Consider the following 15,358-nt stretch of genomic DNA (forward strand, 5'->3'; position numbering starts at 1 on the left):
ATTCTGGCCAGCAAGACCAAGCCTAGCCTTAGGATCTCATCTCTGAAGTTACCCAGGAAAACTGAGAGTCTGATCGGCCAGGTGAACATGGAAACTGCTGCAGAGCTGGGACATTAACCAGGCTCTGACTGTCCAGGCAGGAAAGCACAAGCACCAATGCAAGGACACAGTGTAGGGGACCTCACGTCTGGTAAGTCTCCAGTCCAGCGTCACAGTGACCCTGCCCATAGCTCTAAATAGGTGCAGATGTGGAACCCTCAAAAACCCCAAGGATGAAGGCCTCCACCACCCTTCTGGGGACGTCCTTCTCTCACGTCTGACTGACTTCCCTCCAGCTGCAGCTTGTGTCCTTTTCTCCTTGTTGCACTGCCAAGGAGAGTCTGGCTCTGCCCTTCCAGGAGTTGTATCCCGCTGTTAGTTTGGCAGCAGAAGACACAGGTACCTATTACCATGGACCAGAGAAGCACCAGCTGTGGGTTTCCCGGTTGTAAGGCAGCAAAGGCCAGCGATCACTCTCCTGGGAGCAATGACAGCAGGACTTTCCCTGTTCTTTGAAAGGTGGCAGGCAGCACCAGAGGTCTTCTCTGAAGTCCATAGCTGCAGAGTTCTTCCACCTCCCTTGCAGCATCATCTGCATGCAAAAAACATTTAGGGGCCCTGGGAAAAGAGAAGCACGGGGAGCTCTCCCACACCAATGCAGCACCTGCAGAATTGTTTTATGATTCCAGTTGAGGCTTTTCTCTTTGGCTGGCTGACTAAATTGGAATTGACATCTCTCTGTTCTCCAGAAAACTCCTAATGCACTTTTGAGCTCTCTAACCACTCACCTAACACATGACAAGCCAGCAAGGGAGTGTGGCAAAGGCAGGTGTTACAGACACAACAGCCAGGGGCTTTCTTCTGCCGCATCACAAGTTTCAAAATCGATTCACCATTTAAAGCAGAAATAGCGGGTTCAGTTTTGCTCTTTTGGGTTCTTAGTCTGGCTTTGATTGATGCTGGCTAAGTGAGAGGACTACCCATGCTTTCCCTGGCAGGGAAATGAGATTCTGTGCCCATTCATTCACCCGCTGGGCCTGGCAAATGCACAGTCTCTGGGAAACCAGTGGCATCACTCTGAGCCGAATCCATCGGTGCGAGTGCAGAAGTAGTGTTTGATTCAGGCTGGAAGCACACTTTTGAAGCAAATCTCCTTATTGCTGCTGTTTACTGCACTCCAGTTTCCATTGCAAAGCTGTCTCGGAGCACGCAGGCAGGATTCTCTCCAGATTTGACTAAAATCATTTCAGGATCAGAACCCAGTGCACTCCATCTGCTAACGGGACCAGCTGGGTCAAATTAAAACATCCAAAATGCCTGTGTATAAGAAGTCCTGGTACCACCTCCATCACCCCACAAGTCTACTCCTCTTGCACTGTAGACGTGGCCATAGTTAGAGAGGTGAGGTCAGTCACTGCACAGACATTTTTCCATGGACATCTCTCTGTCTGACCATCAGCCTTGCCTGTCTTCAGATAGACTATTTTCTTTAACCTCCTTTTCCCCCAGAGTATTGCTCTTTTATACTGGTTTTGGGTGTTATTCCATCTCTGTTCATTTCATTCAGCATCAAGGCTCTCCTCTGTAGCCAGTCCCCCTCTTCATACATTCTGTCTCTCAGCAGTGAAGATCAGCCTCTCCTCTCATACACCAGCTCATACCCTACATTCTTCACTCCTGCCAGCCTCTTTGCTCTTTGTCTCCTCCAGTTATCAGTTTTGATCACCTTTCAGCTCTGTCCCTCTGCACCACCCCTCTCTCCAACCCTTCCAAACCAGGGAGCACCCCTGGCAGAAGCTTCACATCCCTGCTGAGCTCCCCGTCACAGGCTCGCTCTCTCTCCCTCTGCTGCTGCTTCTTTCCATGCCAGCCTATTTCTCCAGCGTAGCTGATATCCACCCCGACAAGCTGCCTTTGAGTCAGCTCTGGGCATCTGTGCCTGGGGGACTTTTTGAGCCAAAGGCTTATCTGTCTGTTTAGCCAGCCCTAATGGATTTTCCGCCTGCAGATTCATCTAATGGCTTTTCTTGAACCACATCCCCAACATCCTGTGTCAATGAGTTCCACTGTTTATCTGTATCCTGTAGTTCCTGGGCAGTGATAAACAGAGGAACAATCACTCCCTATCTGAACTCTCCAGTCCCATCATCCTACCATATGTCAAAGGCTACATGTCATATCCCTTTTCAGGCATACCTGTTCCAAGCTAAATAGTTGTCCCTCCCTGCCTTCTGCACTACCGGGTCCTCAATGAGCTGCAGAAAGCTAGCATTGCATGAGGCACTCAAGAAACAGCTGTATTGTACTTGTATCCAGACAGTATTTGATCTTTTCCCGGTGCCAGTGGAAAGGGAAAAAAAAAAAAAAAAAAAAAAGAGGGATGCAAAAGCATTTACTTCTTCTAGCAGTTACTATTGCTTTCAGTCTGGGAGGGAGAAAGGCACAATCATTCCCTCTATGCACATAAAAAAAAAAAAAAAAGAAAAAGGAAGGTGGCACAGCTCTTTAAGTCTGGCTGTGAATTAAAGCAGCATTTGAACTCCTGACATAATGCAGGCTGGGCAGCTTGGGACACGATTTCCATGCCTTAGACAGCAAAACAAAGACTGTCTGTGTGAAGAAGGGTGAAAAGAAAAGCACTGGGTAGGACACACTGGGCCGCACTGCACCTGGCTGAATATGCAGTTTTCTCTGGATATCTTATATGCGTTCATGAAATTACACCTGCATCTAGGGCTTTTCAGTACTGGAGACAGTCTTGAGGCTCCGGGAAACTCCTGCAGGCTGCTCAGAGGCAGAGGAGGGTCAGCAGCGGGGTCCCAGCTCCTGCTCAGCCAGGGGCGACAGCAGCAGGAGGGAGCAGCCCCAGCGAGGGGTCCCCGAGCAGGGTGGAGGGCTGCAGCTGAGCCCCGCCGTGCCGGGGGAACGCCAGGCACTGGAAGGACAGTGGACAATGAGGCAGTCAGATATGGAAGTAAAGGGAGGGAAAGGTTTCTAGGAAGAGCTCAAAACACAGATCTTGATTTCCTGGGGAAGACTTGTCTTTCTGCAGGAGTCCAAGTCCCTCTGCAAGCCCACTTGCAGATTTCCAGACTCACAGACTAAGACACCATCGCGAGCATCTGCCTGCACTGCTGGTGACCAGTGGCACCAGAACCCCACATAGTGAAAGGTGTGTGAGCCCCATATGGTGTCTGTGCCATTCATCTCCCAAACCCCCACAGCTGAGCTTGACTGCAAGACAGGCAGAAACACCAATACAAACACTGCTTTTTTTTTTTTTTTGTACGTAAGACACAAGCTGTCATGAAGCTACAGAAAAGTTCACACTGCAAGTCATGCTGTCAGGGAAGGAAGAATAGGTAAGACACTGGAAAACTCTTCTGAAATACACAAAACCATACACAAGATAATGACTGATTTCACTGGTTTCTCAAAACTGAAAGAAAGAGAAGGTAGATAAATCATCACTTCAGTTCCCTCTTTACACATCAAACAGCTTAAGAAGTCCCATTCCACTAAGGACCCACAAAAGCCTGGGCACCAAAAGAAAGAGATTTCCCCAAGCTAACAGCAAGGTAAGCTTCATTGAAATATTTTTTGAAACCTCAAGGATGACCACAGTATACCCAAGGACATCCTTTTCCTCGATCCAGTCATGTCCTGGTTTAAGATAGAACAGAACCAGTTTTCTTGTCAGTAATTTCACTTTTCAGTTAAGTCTCTTCTCACTAATGGCACTTCATGAAATTAACACCATATTCTTCAGACAGTATCCGCTTCTAGCAGATAAGGCCTGACGTTTACAGTTAATGCCAAGGAATGGTATGCAGAGAGGCTCTTGCTTGTAATTATTGCTGTAACAACCAAGGTCAGCTAATTTCATTATTTGCCCCATTGGAGGGTCAGAAACTGAAAAGCGTAGAGGGGTCCCACTTGTGGGGAGGAGCGGACAGGACAGGTGACCCCAAACAGGGTATCCCATCCCATCTGCCCCTTGCTCAGTATAAAAGCTGAGGGACCAAAAGGGTCAGCCTCTTTCTTCAGTGGCCGGTGTCCAAGGAGGACTCTGTCTGTCCATCTGCCTTTGATCCGATACAGGCATTCCTGAATCCAGATCCAGAATCCAGTTCCAATCCATTGCTCAGTCCAGTCTGGGACTTCCCCAGTGCCTGTTTGTGTCATGATCGTCATCCTGAGAGCTTGATACTGGTTTTGTATATGTTGTATATATGTCATTATTTTCTTATTAATATTATTTTTTCTTTTTATTATTAATATTTCATTAAAGAGTTTTAGCTTTCTTTTCAACCCATAAGTCTCTCTCCCTTAAAAGTTTCTCTCTCCTTATTAAAAGAGAACATCTGTCATTTGTTGAGTGGCCAGCCCAGCCTAAACCACAGCAAGTGGATGGACCCATAAAGCAGATATGTGTGCTGCAGCAGAAAGTTAGGGATTCTCACCACTCATCTAAATTCAACGCTCAGCATGAACGTTGGGAAAGAAGTATGGGAGATAGGGACCAAGGTATACTTTCCAGGTGCACTTTACCTTGGTTTAACTCCTTGGAACCTTAGTTACTAGTATAATTACCAGGTTTTTACTTCTACCATCACAGGCAAATTGAGGCTGGAAGGAGCCTCTGAGGGTCTGTAGCCCAAACTCCTGGTCAAAGCAGGGTCAGCCTCTAAATCAAACCAGGTTTCTCAGGGCCTTGTCCATGTGAATTCTGAAGATCTCCAAAGGTAGAAGTACTACAGGCAAGCAAACCATCCTGCTAAGCCCCTGTCTGGCTAATAACTGTGACCTCTGCCAGTCAATACACACTAGCTGCAAAAGCAGGTACCGGTACTACACAGTGCTCTGCCTCCATGGGGATGAGTCACCTACCCCTCCATCTCCAGATGTCCATCCAGTACAGTCAGTGAAGTCCATCTCGACTTACAGTCAATGTCCAAAGTGGCTCAGAGGACTCCTGCCTTCAAATTGTTATCCCTCCAGTGACCATAAAACAAAACTTGGGAGAGAAAGTTGGCTTTCATGTTGAGAAACAAGAATACCACCTCGTGGCCCTAAAGGCAAGACCCAGCAGAACATGCTGAGGGCTTGGTGAGAGGAGTGTATGCTCTCCACCATGGTCAGACAAGATGCTTTGACAGTGACAAGCCAGGGAAAGAAATCTCTGCCAGATGCCAGGTAACTGCTTTTCAGCTTATGGCAGGCTGAAAGAAGTCGCCTACTTCCACAGAACACTGCTGTCTGCACTGGGTGATAGTATTTAGAAGATCATCCTTTTCAAGTTTCTAGCACTGCATAATCCTGGGAAACTCTTCCTACAATTCCTCCTCTTTGCTGCTAAAAACACAACTGCCTTATTATTTTGCCAAATAATAACTTCTGCTTCCAGCTACTGGTTCTCGTTCTGGTTTGTCAACCAGATTGAAGAATCCATAATTTATAAAGATATGAGAGGCTTCTAATCTTCTCAACTCCACAGGAACCAAGAGTTCACCAAAACACAACCTGGGACGCCAAGCACCAACTTTCCGCTTGAGCTTTTCCTTATCAAATCTCAGTGAGGGGTTGAGTTTTTCCACTCCAAGACTTGATTTGCTTGGCAGGGTGCATCACACCCATAGCTATTGCACCAGGCTTAATGTATGGCGAGGGGCACAAGCCTTAAATGGATGCAAGGGGTTGTAAAGTCAAGCCCTTCAATATCTATTAAGCATTTAAATGAGTGCTATGATTTTTAAAACTGGGAAACACTGAACTCCTATTGATTTCTATGGAAGCTGTTGGATGCCAGGCTATCATTAGCAAAATCAATCTTTTCAATTAAGACTTCAGGCATCAGTTACTGACAGCAAGACCTTTGGAAATTCAAAGAGAAACACGAGCCACAGCCATCACCACAGGCAGGAGGGGTCAGAACAGAGACTCTGATCCTCCCAGACTCTAAGGAAAAGAGCCTCTATATGTAGGAGGAGCTGCGTAGAGGGGTCCCACTTGTGGGGAGGAGCGGACAGGACAGGTGACCCCAAACAGGGTATCCCATCCCATCTGCCCCTTGCTCAGTATAAAAGCTGAGGGACCAAAAGGGTCAGCCTCTTTCTTCAGTGGCCGGTGTCCAAGGAGGACTCTGTCTGTCCATCTGCCTTTGATCCGATACAGGCATTCCTGAATCCAGATCCAGAATCCAGTTAGGGTATCCCATCCCATCTGCCCCTTGCTCAGTATAAAAGCTGAGGGACCAAAAGGGTCAGCCTCTTTCTTCAGTGGCCGGTGTCCAAGGAGGACTCTGTCTGTCCATCTGCCTTTGATCCGATACAGGCATTCCTGAATCCAGATCCAGAATCCAGTTCCAATCCATTGCTCAGTCCAGTCTGGGACTTCCCCAGTGCCTGTTTGTGTCATGATCGTCATCCTGAGAGCTTGATACTGGTTTTGTATATGTTGTATATATGTCATTATTTTCTTATTAATATTATTTTTTCTTTTTATTATTAATATTTCATTAAAGAGTTTTAGCTTTCTTTTCAACCCATAAGTCTCTCTCCCTTAAAAGTTTCTCTCTCCTTATTAAAAGAGAACATCTGTCATTTGTTGAGTGGCCAGCCCAGCCTAAACCACAGCAAGTGGATGGACCCATAAAGCAGATATGTGTGCTGCAGCAGAAAGTTAGGGATTCTCACCACTCATCTAAATTCAACGCTCAGCATGAACGTTGGGAAAGAAGTATGGGAGATAGGGACCAAGGTATACTTTCCAGGTGCACTTTACCTTGGTTTAACTCCTTGGAACCTTAGTTACTAGTATAATTACCAGGTTTTTACTTCTACCATCACAGGCAAATTGAGGCTGGAAGGAGCCTCTGAGGGTCTGTAGCCCAAACTCCTGGTCAAAGCAGGGTCAGCCTCTAAATCAAACCAGGTTTCTCAGGGCCTTGTCCATGTGAATTCTGAAGATCTCCAAAGGTAGAAGTACTACAGGCAAGCAAACCATCCTGCTAAGCCCCTGTCTGGCTAATAACTGTGACCTCTGCCAGTCAATACACACTAGCTGCAAAAGCAGGTACCGGTACTACACAGTGCTCTGCCTCCATGGGGATGAGTCACCTACCCCTCCATCTCCAGATGTCCATCCAGTACAGTCAGTGAAGTCCATCTCGACTTACAGTCAATGTCCAAAGTGGCTCAGAGGACTCCTGCCTTCAAATTGTTATCCCTCCAGTGACCATAAAACAAAACTTGGGAGAGAAAGTTGGCTTTCATGTTGAGAAACAAGAATACCACCTCGTGGCCCTAAAGGCAAGACCCAGCAGAACATGCTGAGGGCTTGGTGAGAGGAGTGTATGCTCTCCACCATGGTCAGACAAGATGCTTTGACAGTGACAAGCCAGGGAAAGAAATCTCTGCCAGATGCCAGGTAACTGCTTTTCAGCTTATGGCAGGCTGAAAGAAGTCGCCTACTTCCACAGAACACTGCTGTCTGCACTGGGTGATAGTATTTAGAAGATCATCCTTTTCAAGTTTCTAGCACTGCATAATCCTGGGAAACTCTTCCTACAATTCCTCCTCTTTGCTGCTAAAAACACAACTGCCTTATTATTTTGCCAAATAATAACTTCTGCTTCCAGCTACTGGTTCTCGTTCTGGTTTGTCAACCAGATTGAAGAATCCATAATTTATAAAGATATGAGAGGCTTCTAATCTTCTCAACTCCACAGGAACCAAGAGTTCACCAAAACACAACCTGGGACGCCAAGCACCAACTTTCCGCTTGAGCTTTTCCTTATCAAATCTCAGTGAGGGGTTGAGTTTTTCCACTCCAAGACTTGATTTGCTTGGCAGGGTGCATCACACCCATAGCTATTGCACCAGGCTTAATGTATGGCGAGGGGCACAAGCCTTAAATGGATGCAAGGGGTTGTAAAGTCAAGCCCTTCAATATCTATTAAGCATTTAAATGAGTGCTATGATTTTTAAAACTGGGAAACACTGAACTCCTATTGATTTCTATGGAAGCTGTTGGATGCCAGGCTATCATTAGCAAAATCAATCTTTTCAATTAAGACTTCAGGCATCAGTTACTGACAGCAAGACCTTTGGAAATTCAAAGAGAAACACGAGCCACAGCCATCACCACAGGCAGGAGGGGTCAGAACAGAGACTCTGATCCTCCCAGACTCTAAGGAAAAGAGCCTCTATATGTAGGAGGAGCTGAATATTATGAGAGCAGGAACTTTGAGCCATGCTATTCTGATTTTGTTTTTGTTCTGTGTATGTGTATTTTGGTATTCAAATTAAATTAGAGAAAATGGAGGAGAAAAATAATGTGAACTAATTACATTTAAGTAGATGTTAGCAGGACAATCTTCGACTTCTTCTATTTGTCTATTGCAATTAAAGAGCTGTCTGGGTCCTCTGTGACTTTTACCCTGCAATTTTGCTGCCAGCACACGCTCCTCTTAGGGACCAGATAGAATGGAAGAACCCAGAGGATGACAAGGAAGATTGGTCCTTCCTGGCATCGTTCATGGTACCAGACAGCGTTCCCAGTAACACCAAGGAGAGGTTCCTTGGAAAAGAGCCCTGCGACTGTGACAGCAGTTCAGGCAAAAGGGTAGCTACATTTTTCTAAGGCACTATGTTTTATATTTTTCAAGATTTGTGTATTCTTGCTCAGGGCAAACACTGCAAAACACTAAACCAGTGTAAATAACTGGTTTAAAATAACCTCAGATGTAACCCCGTGGAAGGGTGGCTGACAGCTGAACAGCTCTGGCAGAGCCAAGCTTTCCACAGCCTGGAAGGCAAAGCTCCACAGATACCTGATGGGAGAAGAGCTGCCGGGCGGCTGCAGAAGGCGGTGAAAAGCCCGTGGCTGGGTTCAGCGCAGGTCCCCAGTGACACTGGGTGGCACTCAGGGAGGCAGCACCACTTCAAGGGTCCTTTTGGCACATGGGCAAGTGTTCTAGGTGTGAATGCTCCCTGGTGAGACGAGACCCAGGCGAGGCTGGAATTGGGCAGGCAACTTCAGGAGAGATCCGCTGCTCCCAGTCCCACGCTTGCGGATGCTCCCGTTGGCCTGCTGCATCAGCCCATACCCCAACCCAGGGAGAGAGCAACACCGGAGAAAAAGGCACTCATCTACCCAGCACTACCCACCTGTGCTTCCCAGAAAACCTGGGATGGGATCCAGAGCATTTCTGGCTCCCCCAAGGAGGATTTCAGCCCTCTCCACAGCCACCCTGCAAGAAGAGTTTAAATCATGGTATCCGTAGAGCAAGAATTGCTTAATTTCTGCTCGTGGGAGTAGGGACAGTGCTTGTCTTGGCTCCCACCTGCACCTTTTTTCTGACTGTCCCTGCTCTACTCTAAGTACAGGCTGGAGCCATGAGGCTCATACTTGCTTTAACCCTGACCTGAAGAGCCTTGTCCAGCCACCTTTTCCTGGGAAAGACCTGTGGGGAGAAGAACAAGATGGAGTTCGGCCTCTCCCCACTTCCCTGGAAGCTATCTAATCAGTTTCCATGAACTTTGTCTCCACCGCAGTGATAAAAACACCACAAATGCTGGGAGTTGCTGCTGCTTTGTCTGCCTTATCATTTTCCTCAGTGACTTTGTCCCACAGAGGGAGAGAGGCAGTGCAGAGTCATCAGTGCAGAAGACCTCCTCTCTGCAGGTAGGAATGTCCGTATTTCCTGGCACAGAGATAAAGAGCACAGTGACTCACCAGACTGGAAAGAAACCCTTGCACAAACCAGAGACCAGAAGGATGCTCGGAGAGAAAAGGAGAGAGAGGCCAAACTTTGGGCACTGGTTTGGAAAACGTGTGAAATGGAGCAGGGAGCAGGTCAACAGGGGAGGAGAGAACAGGGCTTGGAGCTACACACCAACATTGGTCCTGCCGTGGGCAGCGGCACATCTCCAAGCTTTAGAAAGGGCTTTTGCTTGGCTGAGGGTCAGAAAGTCCTATTTGTGAATTTCAAAGTGCCTTGGCAATAGTAAGCATCAGCATTACCCTAACAGAGCCCTGCAGGGTGTATTTTCAAAATGGAGAGTTGCTGGCAAGCCTGTAATACCGCAGAGGGGAAATCCCTGGAAATACTAGGCCAGTCTGGCTGCTACTCACAAGCCAGTATAACCCTGTGAGTGTCAAACCCCCTCAGCCCATACAGCCTCCCGGATGATCTAAAGATCTTTCCTGTTTCTCCTGCGGAGAGGCAGAAGGCGCGTCAGCGTAATTGCTGAGCGCTGCAGGCTGTTTGCCTCCATCAGCTCTCTGCAGCCAGAGCAGCTTGACGAGCACTTAAGGGAAGGCAGGTAATGACTACATGTGAAACACCTCACCGCATCCTCGCTCCAGTGGCTTCTTGCCATGGGAGCAGGAGACCCAGATCGCCTGTGGCCCTGTTGTGCATCAAGAGAGGCCACCAGCCCCAGTTGCTTCGAAGAGCAGGCACTGCTCAGCCTCATCAGGGACGGTTCCACAGGTCCCTGTGGGTCTGAGCAGTAGGTTTAGCAGCAAGCCCCTCAGCAGCCACCCAGACATCAACCCGCTGGCCAACCTTAATACTGGCTACCATTTTATTGCCAAAAAAAGACTGCTGCTGCTTATAACTGGCAGGTGGGAATACTCAGATGAGGTGGTAGGGCTTATTTTTGTTGAAGCAAACACTTCAAGCAAACTTTCTTAGAGAAAGCTTATTTAGGAGAGTGGAGGACAGGATCTGGCCATTAAGGATCAGGACTCTGCTGAGGTCCCTGTGGGACCAACCAAGAGTGCATGGTGAGGAACTGACCCATCCACCCTGTTTCTTCACAGAAGGTCTCTGTCAGACCCTGTCACAACCCACCCTCCATCAGTTTCCCCATTGAAATCTCTGCTGTGGAAATGAGGATCCACCAGGGTGGGATGAAGACTTCATGCTGTGCAGCCACTGAGGACCAAGGAATACAAAAACATTAGAAGCAGCAAACCACCAACAACATAAGAAGAGCCTGCAAAGCCATGTGCAAAAACTACCTTAGCTTGCCCTGAGGCAGCTGTCTCTCACTCCAAAACATCACCATCACTTCTGGGGATTAGCCAAAACCTTCAGTTCTCTCCTTACATCTCTGTAACACTGAAGCACTCATGTGCCTGGGTTCCTGCAGTTCACATAACAGGGAACTGCTCCACACTCAGGCTGTGGGAAAGTAAGGGAAGATTGGCAAGGAGGACTGTAAACACGCTCAAGTGACTCCAGCATGTGGGGTGCTGGAAAACACATCTATCACACTAATTGTTGCTTAGTTTTGTGTGCTCAACAAGTAGAGCATCTACACTTGGATAACACAGGCCTGGGATGGACTCAGGGGCACCTTATCCAACACGCCTGAGATTCCTGCCCTGCTGTTGAAGAGTCAAAGCACCAGAATCCTTGAAATACAGGCTCAAACAGCAAGTGGGGGGGAGCTTTCTCTCACTCCCTCGCTAACAAGGACTCTCTTGCTAATAAGGACTCTGGCTCCACGGTGCTTGCATCCCCTGCTTGCCTGCCTCTGCCCGGGTGCTGCTTCAGAGGTTCCCCGATCCATGAGGTATCAAGATTAAACTTGGTCTTTGCCCTTAGCCTGTGGTTTTGTGGTTGTTCCTGCGTTCTACCCGCATCAGCTCACACAAGCGTATACCCAAAACACCATCCACACAGCACTCGAGCATCTGTCAGTCCAGACAGCCCACAGGCATGGGAGATCTGCCCTTGCACAGGCACCACAAACGGGTTCCAGAGACCAGCAGCCTGCCCAGTGCCAGCCCACCTAGAAAGAGACTCCCCAAAACACAGGCAACGCGAGATCCGCTCACTGTCCAGCTGCTAACAAATGTAGCAGGCACAGAAACATGCAAAATACTGTCCATTATTGACATTTCCCACGCAAGAAACCTGCTCAGAGGGGACAAACCAACATACTTGTGAGACAGGTAGAAATTGCCCAGGGCGGGGAAAAGAGAGTGAGAAACTTACCACATCTGGAGATACCCTGACCTGCTGTCAGGAAACCCACCTGCTGCAGAGACACAGCCATCAACTGGTCTGATCAATGGGACGGAGGTGAGCAGGGCAGCCGGCACACAGGGCAGTGGTCTCCTTCTCCCCCTGCCCTGGCAAAACCCACACGCTCCGGCAGAGCTGCTCTGCCTCTGAGGAAGAGAGGTCAGGAAGAGCTTGGGGCTGAACTGGGATGCAGGCAGCAGAATTGTCTGGCACTCTGTCCAAACATCTCCAGAGCCTGGGCCTCGCGTTTCCTGGGTCTACAGCAGCTCTACAGAGATGACTGGATTTGATTTGTTGCTATGGCCTAATGGATTGAATGAATTTGAAGTAACTCTCATTGATAGAGCTGTAGCTTGTCTGCAATAACACTAATTCACCAAACAATGTTAGCATGGAGAACACCTCCTTTTTGCCTTGTCTCTAAGAAGCAACCAGCTCCCCCCTATCCCATCTCCCCAAGCTCTGCTCTAGAGTTTCTTGAAACGCTCCCACCAAAACGTGAACTCCCTGCGTGTCTCCATCAGTCATTCTCTATCTCTGATCAAACCATGAGAGATCTGAGCTCCCCAAAGAGGGCACAGCCGGTGGGAGAACAAAGGGAACAGCAGGGCTACACAGGCTGCTCCTTTGTTAACCCACCGGGGAGCCCGTGTTGGGAAGATTAAAAGGCAACCAACACCCGGCCTCCCCACAAGTGTTCTCCGAATCCTCTGCAGCAATCACTTCCCTTCACCACCCAAGAGACCAGAAGAGGTTGAGCCTGTCCAGGCAAATTCCCTTTACAGGGACTGCAGCAAACATGGTGCCTTCTTAGGAGGTGTAAGTGAAGGGGTGAAGATTAAACTTGGTCTTTGCCCTTAGCCTGTGGTTTTGTGGTTGTTCCTGCGTTCTACCCGCATCAGCTCACACAAGCGTATACCCAAAACACCATCCACACAGCACTCGAGCATCTGTCAGTCCAGACAGCCCACAGGCATGGGAGATCTGCCCTTGCACAGGCACCACAAACGGGTTCCAGAGACCAGCAGCCTGCCCAGTGCCAGCCCACCTAGAAAGAGACTCCCCAAAACACAGGCAACGCGAGATCCGCTCACTGTCCAGCTGCTAACAAATGTAGCAGGCACAGAAACATGCAAAATACTGTCCATTATTGACATTTCCCACGCAAGAAACCTGCTCAGAGGGGACAAACCAACATACTTGTGAGACAGGTAGAAATTGCCCAGGGCGGGGAAAAGAGAGTGAGAAACTTACCACATCTGGAGATACCCTGACCTGCTGTCAGGAAACCCACCTGCTGCAGAGACACAGCCATCAACTGGTCTGATCAATGGGACGGAGGTGAGCAGGGCAGCCGGCACACAGGGCAGTGGTCTCCTTCTCCCCCTGCCCTGGCAAAACCCACACGCTCCGGCAGAGCTGCTCTGCCTCTGAGGAAGAGAGGTCAGGAAGAGCTTGGGGCTGAACTGGGATGCAGGCAGCAGAATTGTCTGGCACTCTGTCCAAACATCTCCAGAGCCTGGGCCTCGCGTTTCCTGGGTCTACAGCAGCTCTACAGAGATGACTGGATTTGATTTGTTGCTATGGCCTAATGGATTGAATGAATTTGAAGTAACTCTCATTGATAGAGCTGTAGCTTGTCTGCAATAACACTAATTCACCAAACAATGTTAGCATGGAGAACACCTCCTTTTTGCCTTGTCTCTAAGAAGCAACCAGCTCCCCCCTATCCCATCTCCCCAAGCTCTGCTCTAGAGTTTCTTGAAACGCTCCCACCAAAACGTGAACTCCCTGCGTGTCTCCATCAGTCATTCTCTATCTCTGATCAAACCATGAGAGATCTGAGCTCCCCAAAGAGGGCACAGCCGGTGGGAGAACAAAGGGAACAGCAGGGCTACACAGGCTGCTCCTTTGTTAACCCACCGGGGAGCCCGTGTTGGGAAGATTAAAAGGCAACCAACACCCGGCCTCCCCACAAGTGTTCTCCGAATCCTCTGCAGCAATCACTTCCCTTCACCACCCAAGAGACCAGAAGAGGTTGAGCCTGTCCAGGCAAATTCCCTTTACAGGGACTGCAGCAAACATGGTGCCTTCTTAGGAGGTGTAAGTGAAGGGGTGGGGATGAGGAACAGCTGGGATGCTGCAGGACTGCCTTTCCACACTCTCGAGCAAGACAAGGAGGGCACCACTCCCTGCAGGGTGAACAATGGATGTTCAGCAAGACACTGCACATAGCTGGCCTCCCCAGGCCACCGGGGACTTGTTTGCAAAGTGCTGTCATCATTACATATCCCTTCGCAACAACAGCCTGCCTTTGCCCCTGACAGAGCCGTGGCGTCAAAGCCAGACCCACGGGGAGAAGGAGTCCTCCCTCCAAAGCCCTGCTGCCCAAAAGCAAGAGCCCTTCCGAGGGGGGACTGGCACCAGGAGACCCTGCTGCCCAGAGAGCATCACCCAGATGTCGTTCATGGGGCTGTCATCGTGCCCTGCTCCAGATGTGACCTGCCCTGACATCGAGCACCCGAAATCCCCATGACCCCAGCGCAAAGGGGCGAAATTCAGCCACCCGCTCACGCACACACACAGACACACACACACAGCCGGAGAGGGGGGCTCCTCTCTGTACCCCGAGCGAAGTTACACAGATGCTACCCGCCGCTCCGGCACGCAGGGCTGGCAGGACCGGCCAGCAGCAACGCCCGGGCCCGGGGCGTGATGCTCCCACCCCCCAAAAGCGGCAAGAAGCCCCGTGTTGCTCCCCCCGCACCTCGGCGCCGAGCCCGGACCGCTGCAGACCCCCACCTCTCCCCCCGGGGGCCGGCTGTGGGACAAACGCCCCCCTACCCCTGCAGCTACCTGCGGGAGCATCCCGGGGACGGGGCGGGGGGGAGAGAGAAACCCGCCCGGGGAAGGCGCCACCAGCAGCGGCTTCCCCAACCGGGGGATGCCCGAGGCCCCGCCGCATCCCCCCGGCCCTCGGCGTCCCCCGCGGCTGCGGGTGGCGATGGCGGCTCCGCACAAAGCGGGGTGCGGCCGGGGGGGGTGGGGGCTGCGGCACCCCCCGGGCGACACCTCCAGCCCCTCCGCTCCCCGGGCTGCGGCAGGTGCCCCGGCCGGCCCTACCCACGCGTGTCCCGGCCCCCCAGAAACCCCCGCTAAACCCACCACCACCAACCGGTCTCATTCATACCTTGGGGGGGGTGGTGTCCTGCAGCGCGCAGGGCGTGCGCACGGGGAGCCGCGCTCCTTCCGCGCCCTTCCGCGCCCCCGCCGGCC

General features: G+C 50.2%; 1 protein-coding gene across 1 annotated transcript in view; it reads right to left on the minus strand.

Moving 5' to 3' along the window:
- Positions 1-15,339, minus strand: part of CORO2A (coronin, actin binding protein, 2A) — a gene marked incomplete at its 3' end in the record, with an annotated part of 61,480 nt that extends 46,141 nt beyond the window's left edge. The window contains exon 1 of the mRNA XM_014959212.1: positions 15,273-15,339. The remainder of the gene's footprint in view (positions 1-15,272) is intronic.
- Between the last annotated feature and the right edge of the window lie 19 nt (positions 15,340-15,358).

Source organism: Calidris pugnax, unplaced genomic scaffold, assembly GCF_001431845.1.
Source record: "Calidris pugnax isolate Ruff unplaced genomic scaffold, ASM143184v1 scaffold404, whole genome shotgun sequence".
NCBI lineage: Eukaryota > Metazoa > Chordata > Aves > Charadriiformes > Scolopacidae > Calidris > Calidris pugnax.